Consider the following 16,371-nt stretch of genomic DNA (forward strand, 5'->3'; position numbering starts at 1 on the left):
CCCATTTAGAAACATAATCAACGGCTAGCAAGATATAAGTGAAACCATAAGATGGAGAGAAAGGGCCCATGAAATCAATGCCCCAAACATCAAAAATTTCAACATTAAAGACAGGGGTTTGCGGCATTTGGTCCTTGGTACCTATGTTACCCATTCGTTGGCAACGATCACAAGACATACAAAAGGTTCTAGCATCCCTAAATATAGTCGGCCAATAAAAACCACACTCTAGAACCTTGAGGGCAGTGCGTTGTGTGCCAAAATGACCACCACATGCATATGTGTGACAAAAGCTTAGAATTGAGTGAAATTCAGAATCATGCACACATCTACGTACAATTTGATCTGAGCAATACTTCCACAAATAAGGGTCATCCCAAACATAGAAACGTGCATCATTTTTAAGCTTATCACATTGGTGCTTGTTTAGTTCATTTGGAATTTGTTTAGCCACCAAGTAATTCACTAAATCTGCATACCATGGTTCACTTACCTCAATGGATAGCAGCTGCTCATCGGGAAAAGTTTCAGGGATAGGTACGACATGTTCATGCTCCTCGTGGATCATTCGGCTTAAATGGTCAGCCACTACATTCTCGCTTCCTTTCTTATCCCGGATTTCAATATCAAATTCTTGAAGAAGAAGAATCCAACGGATAAGCCTCGGCTTTGCTTCCTTTTTCGTGATCAAGTACCTCAAAGCTGCATGATCAGAATAAACGATTACTTTAGTACCAATTAAATATGAACGGAATTTATCTAAAGCAAAAACCACAGCTAGAAGTTCTTTTTCCGTCGTGGAGTAGTTCAATTGGGCATCATTGAGAGTCCGAGAGGCATAGTATATGACATGCGGCCGCTTGTCTCTTCTTTGTCCTAGAACAGCTCCTAATGCATAGTCGGATGCATCGCACATGAGCTCGAACGGAAGGCTCCAATCTGGAGGTACAATAATGGGGGCCGAGACTAGCTTCTCCTTGAGTTGGTTAAATGCCGAATTACACTCTTCATCAAACTTGAATGGCACATCTTTTTGAAGCAATCGGCAAAGAGGTTTGGACATCTTGGAGAAGTCCTTGATAAAACGCCTATAGAACCCTGCATGGCCAAGAAACGAACGTACCTCTCTAACCGAAGTAGGAGAGGGTAAGTGACGTACAAGGTCTATTTTCGATTTATCTACTTCAATTCCTTTTTCTGAAACAATATGTCCTAAAACTATACCTTGTTTCACCATAAAGTGACATTTCTCCCAATTCAAGACAAGGTTAGTTTCAACACATCGTTTCAAAATTAAGGTTAGATTATCCAAGCAATTATCAAATGAACTCCCAAACACACTGAAATCATCCATGAAAACCTCAATGATCTTTTCAACAAAATCGGAAAATATACTTACCATACACCTTTGGAAAGTGGCCGGTGCGTTGCATAAGCCAAATGGCATGCGACGATAAGCAAATGTTCCAAAGGGACATGTGAATGTGGTTTTCTCTTGATCATCCGGGGCTATCACAATTTGGTTATATCCAGAGTATCCATCAAGAAAACAGTAAAAGGCATGACCGGCTAACCTTTCGAGCATCTGGTCGATGAATGGCAAAGGAAAGTGATCTTTCCTAGTCATGGCATTTAGCTTTCGGTAATCGATACATACTCGCCATCCAGTCTGAATGCGTGTAGGTACGAGCTCATTCTCATCATTCTTGATAACAGTTACTCCGGACTTCTTGGGAACGACTTGAACTGGAGAGACCCAACGGCTATCGGAGATAGGGTAGATCACTCCGCAATCCAAAAGCTTGATTATTTCCTTCTTCACCACTTCCATCATCGGAGGGTTGAGACGGCGTTGAGCCTCTCGGGATGGCTTAGTCCCCTCCTCAAGAAGTATACGGTGCATGCATGTGGTAGGGCTTATTCCTTTAATGTCGGCCAAAGTCCATCCTATGGCCGTTTTGTGTTCTCGCAGCACCCTCACAAGCCTCTCCTCCTCCATTGCCGTGAGACTTGATGAAATGATGACGGGCAATGTTTCGCCTTCTCCCAAAAACACATACTTCAAATGGTCCGGCAACGGCTTAAGTTCAAGCGATGGTGCCTGAACAACAGAAGGTAACATCTTAGTGGAAACTGAATTTGAAAGTGAGAGTGGAACCTTACCATATTGTTGTGGCAATGACTCAAGGGCTGCCACAACCTCAATTATTTCTTCACTAGAACCCATGGCAAAGAATTCCTCCTCCTTGCCGTGGCCTTGCATTGGCCCAAATCCTTCATTTTTGCACTCTATGGCCTTAGTGATGGTTGTTTCCAGGGCGTCCTCGTTCAATTCTTCAAGGTATACCTGCGCCAAAGAATCGATAACATCAATGGAAAAACAAGAATGGTCATCAACGGGATATCTCATAGTTTCAGAAATATTAAAATCAATCACTTCCCCATCGAATTCCATTGTCAAGGTGCCTTTGTATACATCAATCTTCGTTCGGGCCGTCTTCATGAATGGCCTACCAAGGAGAATCGGCAAAGATGTAGAATGGGCTGAATCCTCCATGTCTAGGACGTAGAAATCAGCCGGAAAAATTAAATGGTTCACCTGCACAAGCACATCTTCCAAAACTCCTTTTGGATATGCGTTAGAACGATCGGCCAATTGTATAATTACACCATCTTGTTTTAATTCACCCAAATTCATAGATGCATAAATAGAATAAGGCATGACATTTATGGATGCACCTAAATCAAGCATGGCATGTTCAAAACGATTATGTCCAATCACACAAGGAATCGTGAAACTACCGGGGTCTTTGCACTTGGTAGGCAGTTTACGTTGCAAAACAGCGGACACATTCTCGCTTACCTTCACTACCTCTTTGTTTGCCCTTCTTCTCTTTGTATTGCATAGGTCCTTGAGGAATTTAGCATACTTTGGAACCTGTTTGATTGCATCGAGAAGCGGTATGTTCACTTGCACCTTCCGGAACGTTTCAAGAATGTCCTTCTCGCTTTCTTCCTTTTTTTCTTGCATGAACCTGCGAGGAAAAGGTACATTGGGCAGATTAGGACGTGAAGTACATGAATTTGAACTTAAATTACCTGATTTGGCCGAGTTAGGGTGATTGGGGGCCTGCGGCATTGGGTTTTTCACCCTTACCGTGGGTGAGCTAGACACTTCCTCAGGTTGTGTCGTCTCTTCATCTACTTTCTGGGCAGATTTGGGATTGTTTGGCTCGGTCCCAACTTCTTTTCCACCCCTTAGGGTGATGGCCTTGGCGGATTCGAATCCTCCCTTTGGATTGACTGTGGTTGAGCTAGGAAGCTTTCCTTGCTCTCTAATCTGTCCAAGGAACTCAGAAATCTGCCCTATTTGTTTCTTCATATCCATCATCTCCTTCTCGTTATTTACTATCCGGTTGTTTTGATTTTGCAATCCCTGCGAAATAGAGGTTAGTAATTGCATAGCTTGATCACTTTCCAAGGACGTACCTGAATGAGATGATGCAGAAGGTTGTTGGGGTTGTTGGGGTGCATACGGCTTGGAATAAAAACCAGGGGGGTTTGGCCTAAATCCTCCTTGTTGGGCAGCTTGTTGTGGCTCCATCCATTTGAAGTTTGGATGGTCCCTCCATCCGGCATTGTAAGTGTTCGAGTATGGGTTGTTTTGATTTTGTCCTTGGAAACCAATTGCATTGGCAGATTCTGATAGGAGCATATTCATGCGACTTAAATGGCTTGTTCTCGTGCATTTACGTTATGTTTCTTTAGTTATTTTAGTACTTTAAGCTATTTTCGTGTGTTTATAGGTCCAAAGGGCTAAAGGAGCAAAAAGATGCATTTTGGAGACTTTTGGAGCACTTTTGGGCTAAGGATGGATAGCTTATGCTTGGAGCCAAAGTGTTGGACGAAATTGAAGACCTAATTGAAGACCAAAGTGTTGGAACCTTGTTCTCTTTAGTTTTAGGACATTTAAAACCTTTCCTAATCCCAATCATGCCATGCATAACACACATCCATTCTAACACATTGTCATTGCACATGCATTTCCTTCATTAGTTAATTCACATGCTCCATACTTATCATCACCACTCATTACTTATCACATATCATCACCACTTATCACTTATCATTCACCACTTATCATATCATACATTCATTTATCACTTATCATAATCATTCACTTATCACTTAACATATCATACACTTATCACTTATCACTCATAATCACCTACAACATCCACCTACTTCACCTACAACATCCACCTACTTCACCTACAACATCCACCTAATTCACCTACAACATCCACCTACTTCACCTACAACATCCACCTACTTCACCTACAACATCCACCTACTTCACCTACAAATGACATAGCCATATGTTCCCTCCACTACTCCTATAAATACCCTTGCATTCATTCATTCAAAGATCATCTCATTTTTCATACACAACACACCACAAACACTTCCATCTTCTCCCTAGCCGTGAGTCTCTCCATTTTCTGCACCATTCCCTTCCCTTTCTCCTCCATTTCTTCCATTTCCATAATCCCCCAATCCATTCAACACACCAAACAACATCCCTTAGTCCTTGTGCTACAACGAAGACGAAGAGAAGAAGGCCTAAACGTTCATACAATTCACGTTTGAGTTGTTGGAATGTTTACGCGTCTCTTTGATTTCAATGTTTAAATTCAATTCTCTTTGTTTTTTAATATGAGGAATGGAAGAGAAGAGTGCCTAAACGTTCATACAATTCAAGTTTGAGTTGTTGGAATGTTTAGGTGTTTCTTTGATTTCAAAGTTATGAGGAACTAAACCCTTTTTTGGCTAGGGGTGATTTCAATACCATGATTATTTATGTGATATGAATTGATGAATTCCGGTTATGAACTCTTGATTCGTGAATGCAATTGGCTTAACTATTTGATGATTAACTTATTTGTGTTTGTTGATTGAGGGTCGATACTTAATTAGCATGCATGAATATGTGGCTAAAGTTTAAGAAGGTTTCACATAATCGTTACTAACTTATACTTGAAAGTAGTAAAGGTCGCTTGTCACGATCGCGTTAAGTTTAATTCTTAGCATGAGTAACATGATGTCATAGTTGCAAATGCTTTGTCAATGCTTATGGTTTTCATTATTCTTAATGATCTTCGATTGTATCTCTATTATGATGACATGTAGGGAACTTTTGAGAATGTTTTGGGTTGTCGAATGATGCCATCCAATCCAATAATATAAGGAAAATCTGAGGGTTAACTAGTGATGTCACGGTTAATTTGGGGCATTGTCGTTCATAATTCAATGAAGGAATAACTGGAAATTGATTCATATGCATAAATATCATGTGTAGAGAAAGAACCCTTAGCTAGCTTCCCATCCATTCATTTCTGTCAAATCCATATTTACAATTTGTTTTGTTTCCAAGTATTCATTTTAGTTTAAATTCGTCCAAATCCAATTCCCCCCTATTTCGTTGAAATCTTAGTCTTAATCTTTCTTATTTTTAGTTTTGCTTTCTGCGAGCATTAAATAGTGTTTTATATTGTGTTTTTATGTTTTTAAGTCAATTTAGAAGGTTTTAGCAAGCCCTCCTAATCCCCGGTCTAGAACGATCCCTACTTATACTTATACTACAAATCGACAAAAAGAGGGTTTAATTTGTATGCGTATAATTCTCGTATCAAATTTTGGCGCCGTTGCCGGGGATTAGCAACTTTGCTAATCCCTTGGTTCTTTTCTATTGGAGCGGGAGGCATCGAAGATAGAGCATTCCAGGCCTCAATACTTGGCCAAGCGCTGGATGAGCCAGGAAAAAGGTGCCTCTGGAGAAAAGACGAAAACCTTTGACGGTCACTGTGAATCCGACCTTCAGACTCTTGCAGCTCATCAAGCTTCCTCTTCATGCCCGTCGAATAGTTGTTTGCAAGCACGTGCAAACTTCTATTCTCATACTTCAGCTGCTGGATCTCCTGCTTGAGACTTTCCACCTCTGCCATCAATGATTCCACCTGACGGGAGCGGGCAAGCAGGCGTTGGCCCATGTTGGACACAGAACTCGCACACTAAACACTAAGTGCGAGGGACTCTTGAACGGCCAACTCATCGGACCGTCCTGACAGCAGCCTACTATCTTTTGGAGTGAGGAGGTTCCTAGCTACTATTGTAGCTGTTGTGGCGTCCTGCATCACGGAGTCTTCACCTGTGAGAGGACCGTTAGAAGAAAAGAAAGAAGGGCGCCATACGTTACCTTGACGCGGCGCGCCCGTATCACTGCTAAGGCTCAATTCCAAGCTAAGGTTCGATGAATTTGCCATTTTTTCAAAAGTGTTCAAAGAGAAGGGATGGAGTTAAATTTCAAAGGGCCGGAGTCGATTTTCAAGAATGGGAAATCTTCAGAGTGTGTTTGTTGTGGTGATCGATAGCTCAATAAAAAGGCCAAAGCGACGCGTCCACCGATTCAAAAAGCCGGAATTTCCGGCGTAATTTAGGCAACGCTTTCCCGGCTTTTCAGAAGACGCGTTCAACTTTGTCAAAAGATTTCTTCTTTTCAGACAACACGTGGAGGCCATCACCGCAACTACACATCTTTTGCCGACAAGCGCAAAGTTCGGCGACGCTTTCTCTGCTTTTCAGAAAACGCGTGCAGCTTTGTCAAAAGGAGCCGCATCCGCACTACTACGTGTCGTTCAGAAATCGAAAGGGCGCCTGCTCAGAAATCGAAGAGGCGTCGTTCAGATATCGAAGAGACATTTGTCGACAAGGGTAAAAGAACAGTACCACCACTTGATATTATTTCTATATATGTCGACCTTCGTCTTTTATGGCAAGGCAAACCTGAAGAAAATGTCCAACTCTCCCTCACCTCTGAGGGCGCACTCCCAGCAAAGCCTCTTGAAATGCTCAATTTTTTCTCCCCCAAAGAAGATACCAGAAACCTGGAGTACAAATGAGGCAGAAGGAAACGGTCGATCGAAGCATGTGGAGACAACCACAACAAATACATATGTTGCTTCATTCGCCGTTTCTTCAAAAGCAAAGGTATCTCATATCAAAAAGGTCTAAAGCAAAAGTATCTCATATCATGCTCTTTCCCTGTCCTTTTCTTTGTCCTTGTTCTTACTCGCATGGCAAAGTGAAAGAAGCAATCAGCCGGCACTTGGAGTCAGTCTTCCGATCTGGAGCCAACTGCCTGAAATCTGTTCCTGATTGCTTACCTAGCGTTGCTCTCGAGTAGTCATCTTCAACGGTTGATACACTTCCAGAGAAGGGACCACTTCTGCAAAAGGGAGCGAGTAAGGCAAGTGAAAATGATACATTGAAGCATGTGGAGACAAACTTAGGCTGAGTTATCCTCCAACCCTTTTCAATACGAATTGGAAAGATTGAACAAAGAAACAGACCAAAGGAGTAAGCTCAGACCTTCGGGGAAGACCAAAAGAATCCTGCTGCCCAGATCAAGAGTAGCACAAAGGAAAATCAACGATGGGCGGCAACCAGTTCGAGAGTAAGCCTATGGAATCATCAAGATCAAGCCTCAATGCAATCAACAAAGAGAAGATGAAATTTACACTCCATAACCAGATTTGCGTCCCTAAACTCTTCTCTTTGTTAATTACATTTTGCCATGTTTAGTATGTTTAAATGCTTTTTGTGTGTTTACTTATGTTTTGTGTGAATCTATGCTTAAAACATTGAGGACAATGTTTGATTTAAGTGTTGGGGGGGGGGGGGGGTAACTAAGTATATTTAATGCAAATACGTGGGATTTTATCCACCATAACTTCTAATGTTGTTCCTTGCTGTTTTAAGGTGTTTTTAAGTTGTTTTAGAGTGTTTTAGTGTGTTTTGTTTTATAATTCGAAAATCCCATAAAAATTTGAAAAATTGTTTTGAAAAACCCAAAAAGAGTTGTTTTAAAAGTCGTTTTTGTGTGTTTGTGTCTTAGGGTACCTTCCAACACAATGATAAGGATTTGGTTTATAATTGCATGACGGTTAGAAAGAGTTATAAACATAGAGAAAAGTTTGATTTACTCTTGGTATATGCTTGGTTATGGTTATAATGTATGACTTCACATGCAATCATAAAAGAAAAATTCGTTTTTGTAACATGCTTGAAGGAAGAAACTCAAACAAACGCTACATCCCTGTGAGACTCGAGCCATTACTTTCTTTGGAGAGTTATTTTCTGTGATTCTTTATTTTCTAAAGTTGTTGCATGATCTCATTATTCCTTGCTTGGTTGCTACTTAGAATGCAATTGTATCATGATAGAACTAAATGCTAGAACTCATGCCCATTTCATTCAAAGCATGTTATTGATTTGCATAACACATATTCAAGAAGAAGTTGTGTAGTGACCACCACCATAGCCAAATAGCCTTACTTCCCATACTTCGTATATGTTGTAAGTTTTAACCCCGTTGAGCCTTGTTTAGCCTTTATTCTTTGTTTACCCACATTTTCCTCACCTAGCCTAGTTTAGGACAATCCCTACCCTTGTTCTTAAAAGATAGTGAGCATGACTTAATTGAATTCCTTTTGAGTTACATTATGAAAGAAAATAAGTGTGGGGGAGAGAATGTTTAAGTGTTTATGTTTTGAGATTCAAAAGAAAAGAAAAAAAAAAAAAAAAGAAAAAAAAAAGAAAAAAAAAAATTTGAAAGAATAAGTGATTGAAGAAAGGTTCCAAAACACCAATTCTGGGCGTAAATTGTCTAAATTCTCCCTTTTTGTTCAAAAATTGAGTTTTCATTCAAAAGTGAATTCTAAGTTGATTCAAATGCTTTGCTCACTATTTCTTTAAAAACCTTTGTTTTCCATATCCCTTCTTTGTTATCCACATACCCCAATCCCCGTTACAACCCTTGACTTCTATCTTAAGTGTTGTGTATTTCAATTTGTGGAGTTTGAACTTGGTATGAGCATATGGTGTCACTTTTTCTCGCGTCTAAGTAGTAGCATTCCATTCATGAGATCATATCTAAACATGCTTATTAACTCCAGAAAATGCTTTCCTTATTATAACATATGTGAGTGTTCGTCTACATGTTTACATCAATCTTCTCACATATACCTAGTGTAGGGTGTGTAGTCAGAAAATCTGTGTGAAAAACGAGAGTACATCTAGTAAGAAATTGAGGGAATTCTCTAAGGCATGTTACTACATTCAAAACATGGTTTTAAATGCTTAATTGTGAACTAGTATGTGGTGACTATGAGTAAGAATGTACTTAAGTGTAAAGATGGCTCAAATCTGTGAGAATAATGATTTTTAATTTGTCATGTGCATTGGAAATCTGAGACGATTGTTGGAAGGTGTAGGTTGTGTTTTGTTCTTTTTGTTTTGTTTTTCTGTTTTGCTCGAGGACTAGCAAAAGCTAAGTGTGGGGGTATTTGATAGGAGCATATTCATGCGACTTAAATGGCTTGTTCTCGTGCATTTACGTTATGTTTCTTTAGTTATTTTAGTACTTTAAGCTATTTTCGTGTGTTTATAGGTCCAAAGGGCTAAAGGAGCAAAAAGATGCATTTTGGAGACTTTTGGAGCACTTTTGGGCTAAGGATGGATAGCTTATGCTTGGAGCCAAAGTGTTGGACGAAATTGAAGACCTAATTGAAGACCAAAGTGTTGGAACCTTGTTCTCTTTAGTTTTAGGACATTTAAAACCTTTCCTAATCCCAATCATGCCATGCATAACACACATCCATTCTAACACATTGTCATTGCACATGCATTTCCTTCATTAGTTAATTCACATGCTCCATACTTATCATCACCACTCATTACTTATCACATATCATCACCACTTATCACTTATCATTCACCACTTATCATATCATACATTCATTTATCACTTATCATAATCATTCACTTATCACTTAACATATCATACACTTATCACTTATCACTCATAATCACCTACAACATCCACCTACTTCACCTACAACATCCACCTACTTCACCTACAACATCCACCTAATTCACCTACAACATCCACCTACTTCACCTACAACATCCACCTACTTCACCTACAACATCCACCTACTTCACCTACAAATGACATAGCCATATGTTCCCTCCACTACTCCTATAAATACCCTTGCATTCATTCATTCAAAGATCATCTCATTTTTCATACACAACACACCACAAACACTTCCATCTTCTCCCTAGCCGTGAGTCTCTCCATTTTCTGCACCATTCCCTTCCCTTTCTCCTCCATTTCTTCCATTTCCATAATCCCCCAATCCATTCAACACACCAACAACATCCCTTAGTCCTTGTGCTACAACGAAGACGAAGAGAAGAAGGCCTAAACGTTCATACAATTCACGTTTGAGTTGTTGGAATGTTTACGCGTTTCTTTGATTTCAATGTTTAAATTCAATTCTCTTTGTTTTGTAATATGAGGAATGGAAGAGAAGAGTGCCTAAACGTTCATACAATTCAAGTTTGAGTTGTTGGAATGTTTAGGTGTTTCTTTGATTTCAAAGTTATGAGGAACTAAACCCTTTTTTGGCTAGGGGTGATTTCAATACCATGATTATTTATGTGATATGAATTGATGAATTCCGGTTATGAACTCTTGATTCGTGAATGCAATTGGCTTAACTATTTGATGATTAACTTATTTGTGTTTGTTGATTGAGGGTCGATACTTAATTAGCATGCATGAATATGTGGCTAAAGTTTAAGAAGGTTTCACATAATCGTTACTAACTTATACTTGAAAGTAGTAAATGTCGCTTGTCACGATCGCGTTAAGTTTAATTCTTAGCATGAGTAACATGATGTCATAGTTGCAAATGCTTTGTCAATGCTTATGGTTTTCATTATTCTTAATGATCTTCGATTGTATCTCTATTATGATGACATGTAGGGAACTTTTGAGAATGTTTTGGGTTGTCGAATGATGCCATCCAATCCAATAATATAAGGAAAATCTGAGGGTTAACTAGTGATGTCACGGTTAATTTGGGGCATTGTCGTTCATAATTCAATGAAGGAATAACTGGAAATTGATTCATATGCATAAATATCATGTGTAGAGAAAGAACCCTTAGCTAGCTTCCCATCCATTCATTTCCGTCAAATCCATATTTACAATTTGTTTTGTTTCCAAGTATTCATTTTAGTTTAAATTCGTCCAAATCCAATTCCCCCCTATTTCGTTGAAATCTTAGTCTTAATCTTTCTTATTTTTAGTTTTCCTTTCTGCGAGCATTAAATAGTGTTTTATATTGTGTTTTTATGTTTTTAAGTCAATTGAGAAGGTTTTAGCAAGCCCTCCTAATCCCCGGTCTAGAACGATCCCTACTTATACTTATACTACAAATCGACAAAAAGAGGGTTTAATTTGTATGCGTATAATTCTCGTATCAGATTCCCACCCACCATTCTCGATTAGTTGAGGGCACTTGTCGGATGGATGCCCTTGAATTGAGCACACGCCACAAACTTGGTGTTCTTGTGCTTTTGGACCAATCACAACCTGAGAAACAAGAGAAGTAAGATTAGCAAGTTGTGATTGAATTTCAGAAATAGCACTCACCTCATTTACACTTTGTTGCCGTGGGGCTTCCCTTTGACCCACTCCTTCATATTGTTGAGCGTTGAGCGCTCGGTTGGCTATGAGAATCTTGGCATCCCTTGGTGTTTTGTCCACCAATGCTCCTCCCGCTGATGCATCAAGCATTTGACGTTCGATAGGAAGGAGGCCCTCATAGAAATATTGAAGGAGAAGTTCCTCCTTCATTTGATGTTGAGGACATGAAGCTACAAGGCCCTTGAAGCGCTCATAATAAGCCGGGAATGTCTCACCATGATTCTGTTGAATACCACTAATTTTCTTCCGTAGGAGAATCACTCTCGAAGTAGGGAAGAATTTCTCCAAGAAAGCACGCTTCATACTCTCCCACGAAGTCACAGTTCCCGGGGCTAGTTCGTAGAGCCAATCTTTGGCCTTGTCCATAAGTGAAAATGGAAAGGCCTTCATCTTCAATATACTCCCATCCACATTGACGGGGGTCATGCTCGAACAAACAACCTCGAACTCCTTGAGATGCTTGTTGGGATCTTCCATGGAAAGCCCATGGTACTTCGGAATGTGGTGCAACAAGCTTGACTTCAATTCGAATTCATCGGTCTTGTCTTGGGCAGCCGCGGGGTATTGAATGCAAAGAGGGGCTGCATTGGCCAAACCTGAGGCAGAAAGCTCTTTAATGGTTCGATTGTCCACGGCCATGGTTGGTACTTCCTCTTTAACCCAATCCGTGGCTTCCTCTTCTACTTCAGGTTCGGGACTAGGAGGATTAGACTCTTGCAATTTCTTGTTCCTTCTCAAAGTCCTCTCGAAATCACCGTCAAAGTCGGAGATATGCTCACGAACAGGTTGTGAGCTACGGGTCATAAACTAGTACCTACACACAAAAGTAAACAAGATAAGTAACCAACTTAATAGACTTGGCACAAGTAAGAAAACAAGTTGCCACACACGGCACAAAAACACATACACACGGTGCAAAAAAAAATTAAAACAAAACAGAAACTAAACAATTTAAACAAGACTCAAGACAAGGGATTAGCAACTTTGCCAATCCCCGGCAACGGCGCCAAAATTTGATACGTAGATTTATACGCACACAAACTAAACCCTATTTGTGACAATTGTAGTGATGATGTAAGTAGGGATCGTTCTAATCGGGGATTAACTAGGGATGCTAAACACTTGACTCAAATAAATAAAACTAACTTTTAAAACACTAAGACAAACTAAAAGACTCAAAACAAGTTCAAAAGACTCCAAATACTTAAAAACATAAAATAAGACAAATCAAATGATTAAGACTTAACAAAATAGGGGGGGAATTGTGGTTGGACGATATTAAATTAAATGGACAGAATATAATTAAAGGCAAAATGTAAATATGAATGTGATGAAAAATATGGATGATGGAATAGCTAAGGGGTTTTTCTCCACACATGTTACACTTGCATACAAGATTGATTTTCGGTTGGTCTTTCGATAAATTATGAAACTCAATGCTCCAAGTTAATTAGGTCCGCTTAAATTAACTTTCAGATTTCCCTAGATTCGTTGGATTGAATGGAATACGCATTACAACCAAATTATTCTTAATCAAAGTCCCTAACTATGGAATACGCATGATAGAGACATTCAACAAAGATCATTAAGTTCAACGGAAATCATAAACATCGACGAGGCATTCGTTACTATGGAATACGCATGAAACTTATGCCAAGAATTCGTTTAACGCGATTGTTTATAAGCAACCTCCACTACTTGTGAATATAAGTTCATAACGATTAGGTGAAATTCACTTATATTCTAGCGTCATATTTATGCATGAAAATTAAGCTTGCAATCTCAATGAACATACATAAATAAGTTATCAATCAAACAGTTAAACGAATTGAATCCACAACTTATGAAATTCCAACCAAACGTAATCAATTCAAATTGCAAATATAAACATAGTTTCGAATCACCCCCTAGCTAAAGGGGGTTTAGTTCCTCATAACTTTGAAATCAAAGAAACACCTAAACATTCCAACAACTCAAACTTGAATTGTATGAACGTTTAGGCACTCTTATCTTCCATTCTCATACGTACAAAACAAAGAGAATTAAATTTAAACTTTGAAATCAAAGAAACACCTAAACATTCCAACAACTCAAACTTGAATTGTATGAACGTTTAAGCACTCTTTTCTTCCTCGTTGTTGTAGCACAAGGTCTAAGGTGAGCTTTGGGGATTATGTGAAGTGTTTTGGAGGGATGGGAAGTGGTTGGATAGTGGCTGCAATGGAGGAGAAAAACTGCACAGAAATGGAAATGATTTGCGGCACAAGGGTTGTGTTTGTGTTGTGTGAAGTGTTGTGAATGGAAAAATGAGATCCCTTGAATGATGGGAATGCAAGGGTATTTATAGGAGGAGTGGAGATGTATATGGCTGTTTGTTTAAGGTGTTTGTGTGGAGGAATGATGGAAAAACAGCTAGGACAACATGTGAAAGCTTGGAAAATAAAAGGGAAAGCTGGAATGTGGAATGGTGCCCACGGCAAAGTGTTGTTTGTTTGATGATGATGCATGTGATGGGTGGGAACAAAGGGGGAAACATGGCACAAGGGTGCTTGAGTGAATGATTGAATGTGCATGTGGATTAAAGAATGAGTGGTGGTGTAATGATGAAGTGAATGCAAGTGGAATTGCAAGGAGGAAAGCTGAAATTGTGAAGGGAAGGCACGGCACAAGGCAGATTTTGATGTTAGAAATGCATGTGTTTTACTCAATTATATTGTTGGGAAGGCATGTGGATTAGATGGAATGTAGGTGGGTTATAATGATGAATGCATGTGGAATTGCAAGGAGGAAAGGTGCAGAAAATGGGAAGAAATGCACGGCAATGTGTTTTGTAAAAGGGAAGATGGTGTGTGAATGCATGTGAAGATGCTAATAAATAATGCATGTAGGGTTAGGAAATAAAATCATAATTTAAAGGGGAATGATTAAAGGGTGTTGAAAGGTTTTGCATGGCTTTGAAGTGATTGTGGATTGGGCTAGAGTTTAAGTACATGAAATGGACCCAAATTGCTCCCCCTTGCATGGCAAGGAATGGTGTTTGTGTTAAGCCCAAGGCAAGGTGAATGTAATTGGGTTAGGGCCATTGTTTTGTGTCCTCAAGTGCTTACAAGGCCTTCAATTTCATCCAACACTTGGGCTCCAAGCATAAGCTATCCATCCTTAGTCCAATAGTGCTCCAAAACACTCCACAATGCATCCTTTCGTCAAACACGTCTTATTATCCTGAAAACACACAAAAGAAGCATAAAGGACTAAACTAACTAAAGAAACATAACGTAAATGTACGAGAACAAGCCATTTAAGTCGCATGAATATGCTCCTATCACCAAACACCCCAAGCCCCATTACAACCCTTGACTTCTATCTTGAGTGTTGTGCATTTCAATTTGTAGAGTTTGAATTTGGTATGAGCTTATGGTGTCATTGGTTCTCGCGTCTAAGTAGTAGCATTCTATTCATGAGATCATATCTAAACATGCTTATTAACTCCAGAAATTGCTTTCTTTGTGATATATATATATGTGAGTGTAATCTTCTCACATATAACTAGATTAAGGTGCGTAGTTAGAAAATCTAAGTGAAAATTGAGTGCATATCTTGTAAGGAATTAAGTGATTTCTCTAAGGCATGTTACTACATTCAAAACATGGTTTTAAATGCTTAATTGTGAACTAGTATGTGGTGACTATGATTAAGAATGTACTTAAATGTGAAGATGACTAAAATCTGTGGAGATAATGCATTTTTAACATGTCATGTGCATTGAAAATCCCTGAGACCATTGTTGGAAGGTTTAGGTTTTGTTTTGTTTTTCTGTTTTGCTCGAGGACGATTTAGGTTGGAATGGTGAGTTAAAACAAGATGGCGTTATAATTCAATTGGCCAATCAAACACTTAAACAAATTGAATCCATCATTTATGCATCTTGATAGGAGCATATTCATGCGACTTAATTAACTTGTTCTCGTGCATTTATGTTGTGTTTACTTAAGTTATTTTAGTGTTTAAGGCTACTTTTGTGTATTTTCAGATTATAAGGCTAAAGTGTGCAAGAAGATGCAAATTGGAGTCTTTTGGAGCGAAAGAGGAATGAATGAGTTGAAGATTTGAAGAAACGACGAATTCCTACTCCAACGATGAATTCTTACCAAAACGAGGAATCCTACTCAAACAAGGTTTCCTATTTGATATAGGAAAGTTAACCCTAAGTTTCCCGTTTCGGTAACCTTTCCTAAACTTAAAACGTCCGTATTTTCTAGCCACTTTGTAGGCCTTGTATACACTTTAGTACACAAGACCAAGGCCCTAGCCCAATTTCTAAACCCTAGCCGCACCTTGCCCTTTTATTTCTGAATTAAACCTATTTCTCTCCCAAATTCAATTCTAGCCGCACCTTTATATTTTTGATTTAATTTCCTAAGTTTGCAAGCCTTTGATTTAGTTTTAATAAGCTAGGGTTTTAATTTTTCTAAACCATATATAAACTTAACCTTGCCGCACCCTAGTTTGGTTCCCATTCATTCTATTATTTTTCAGCCACAATAATCTTGCAGCCGCACCCATCCATATCAGCCACAAAAACCTAATATTCACCCAAAAAACACCATAAGCCGTGGCCTATTTACCCTAATTCATCCCATTCTATCCCATTTTTTTTGGCCGCAGCCACCTTCACCCATTTTTCTTCTCTGCCGCAGCTTCCCCACCAATCCCAGCACCCATCCAACACAGCCGCACCTTTCCTCCACCCTTGC

This window comes from Pyrus communis, chromosome 7 (assembly GCF_963583255.1).
Source record: "Pyrus communis chromosome 7, drPyrComm1.1, whole genome shotgun sequence".
Taxonomy (NCBI): Eukaryota; Viridiplantae; Streptophyta; class Magnoliopsida; order Rosales; family Rosaceae; genus Pyrus; species Pyrus communis.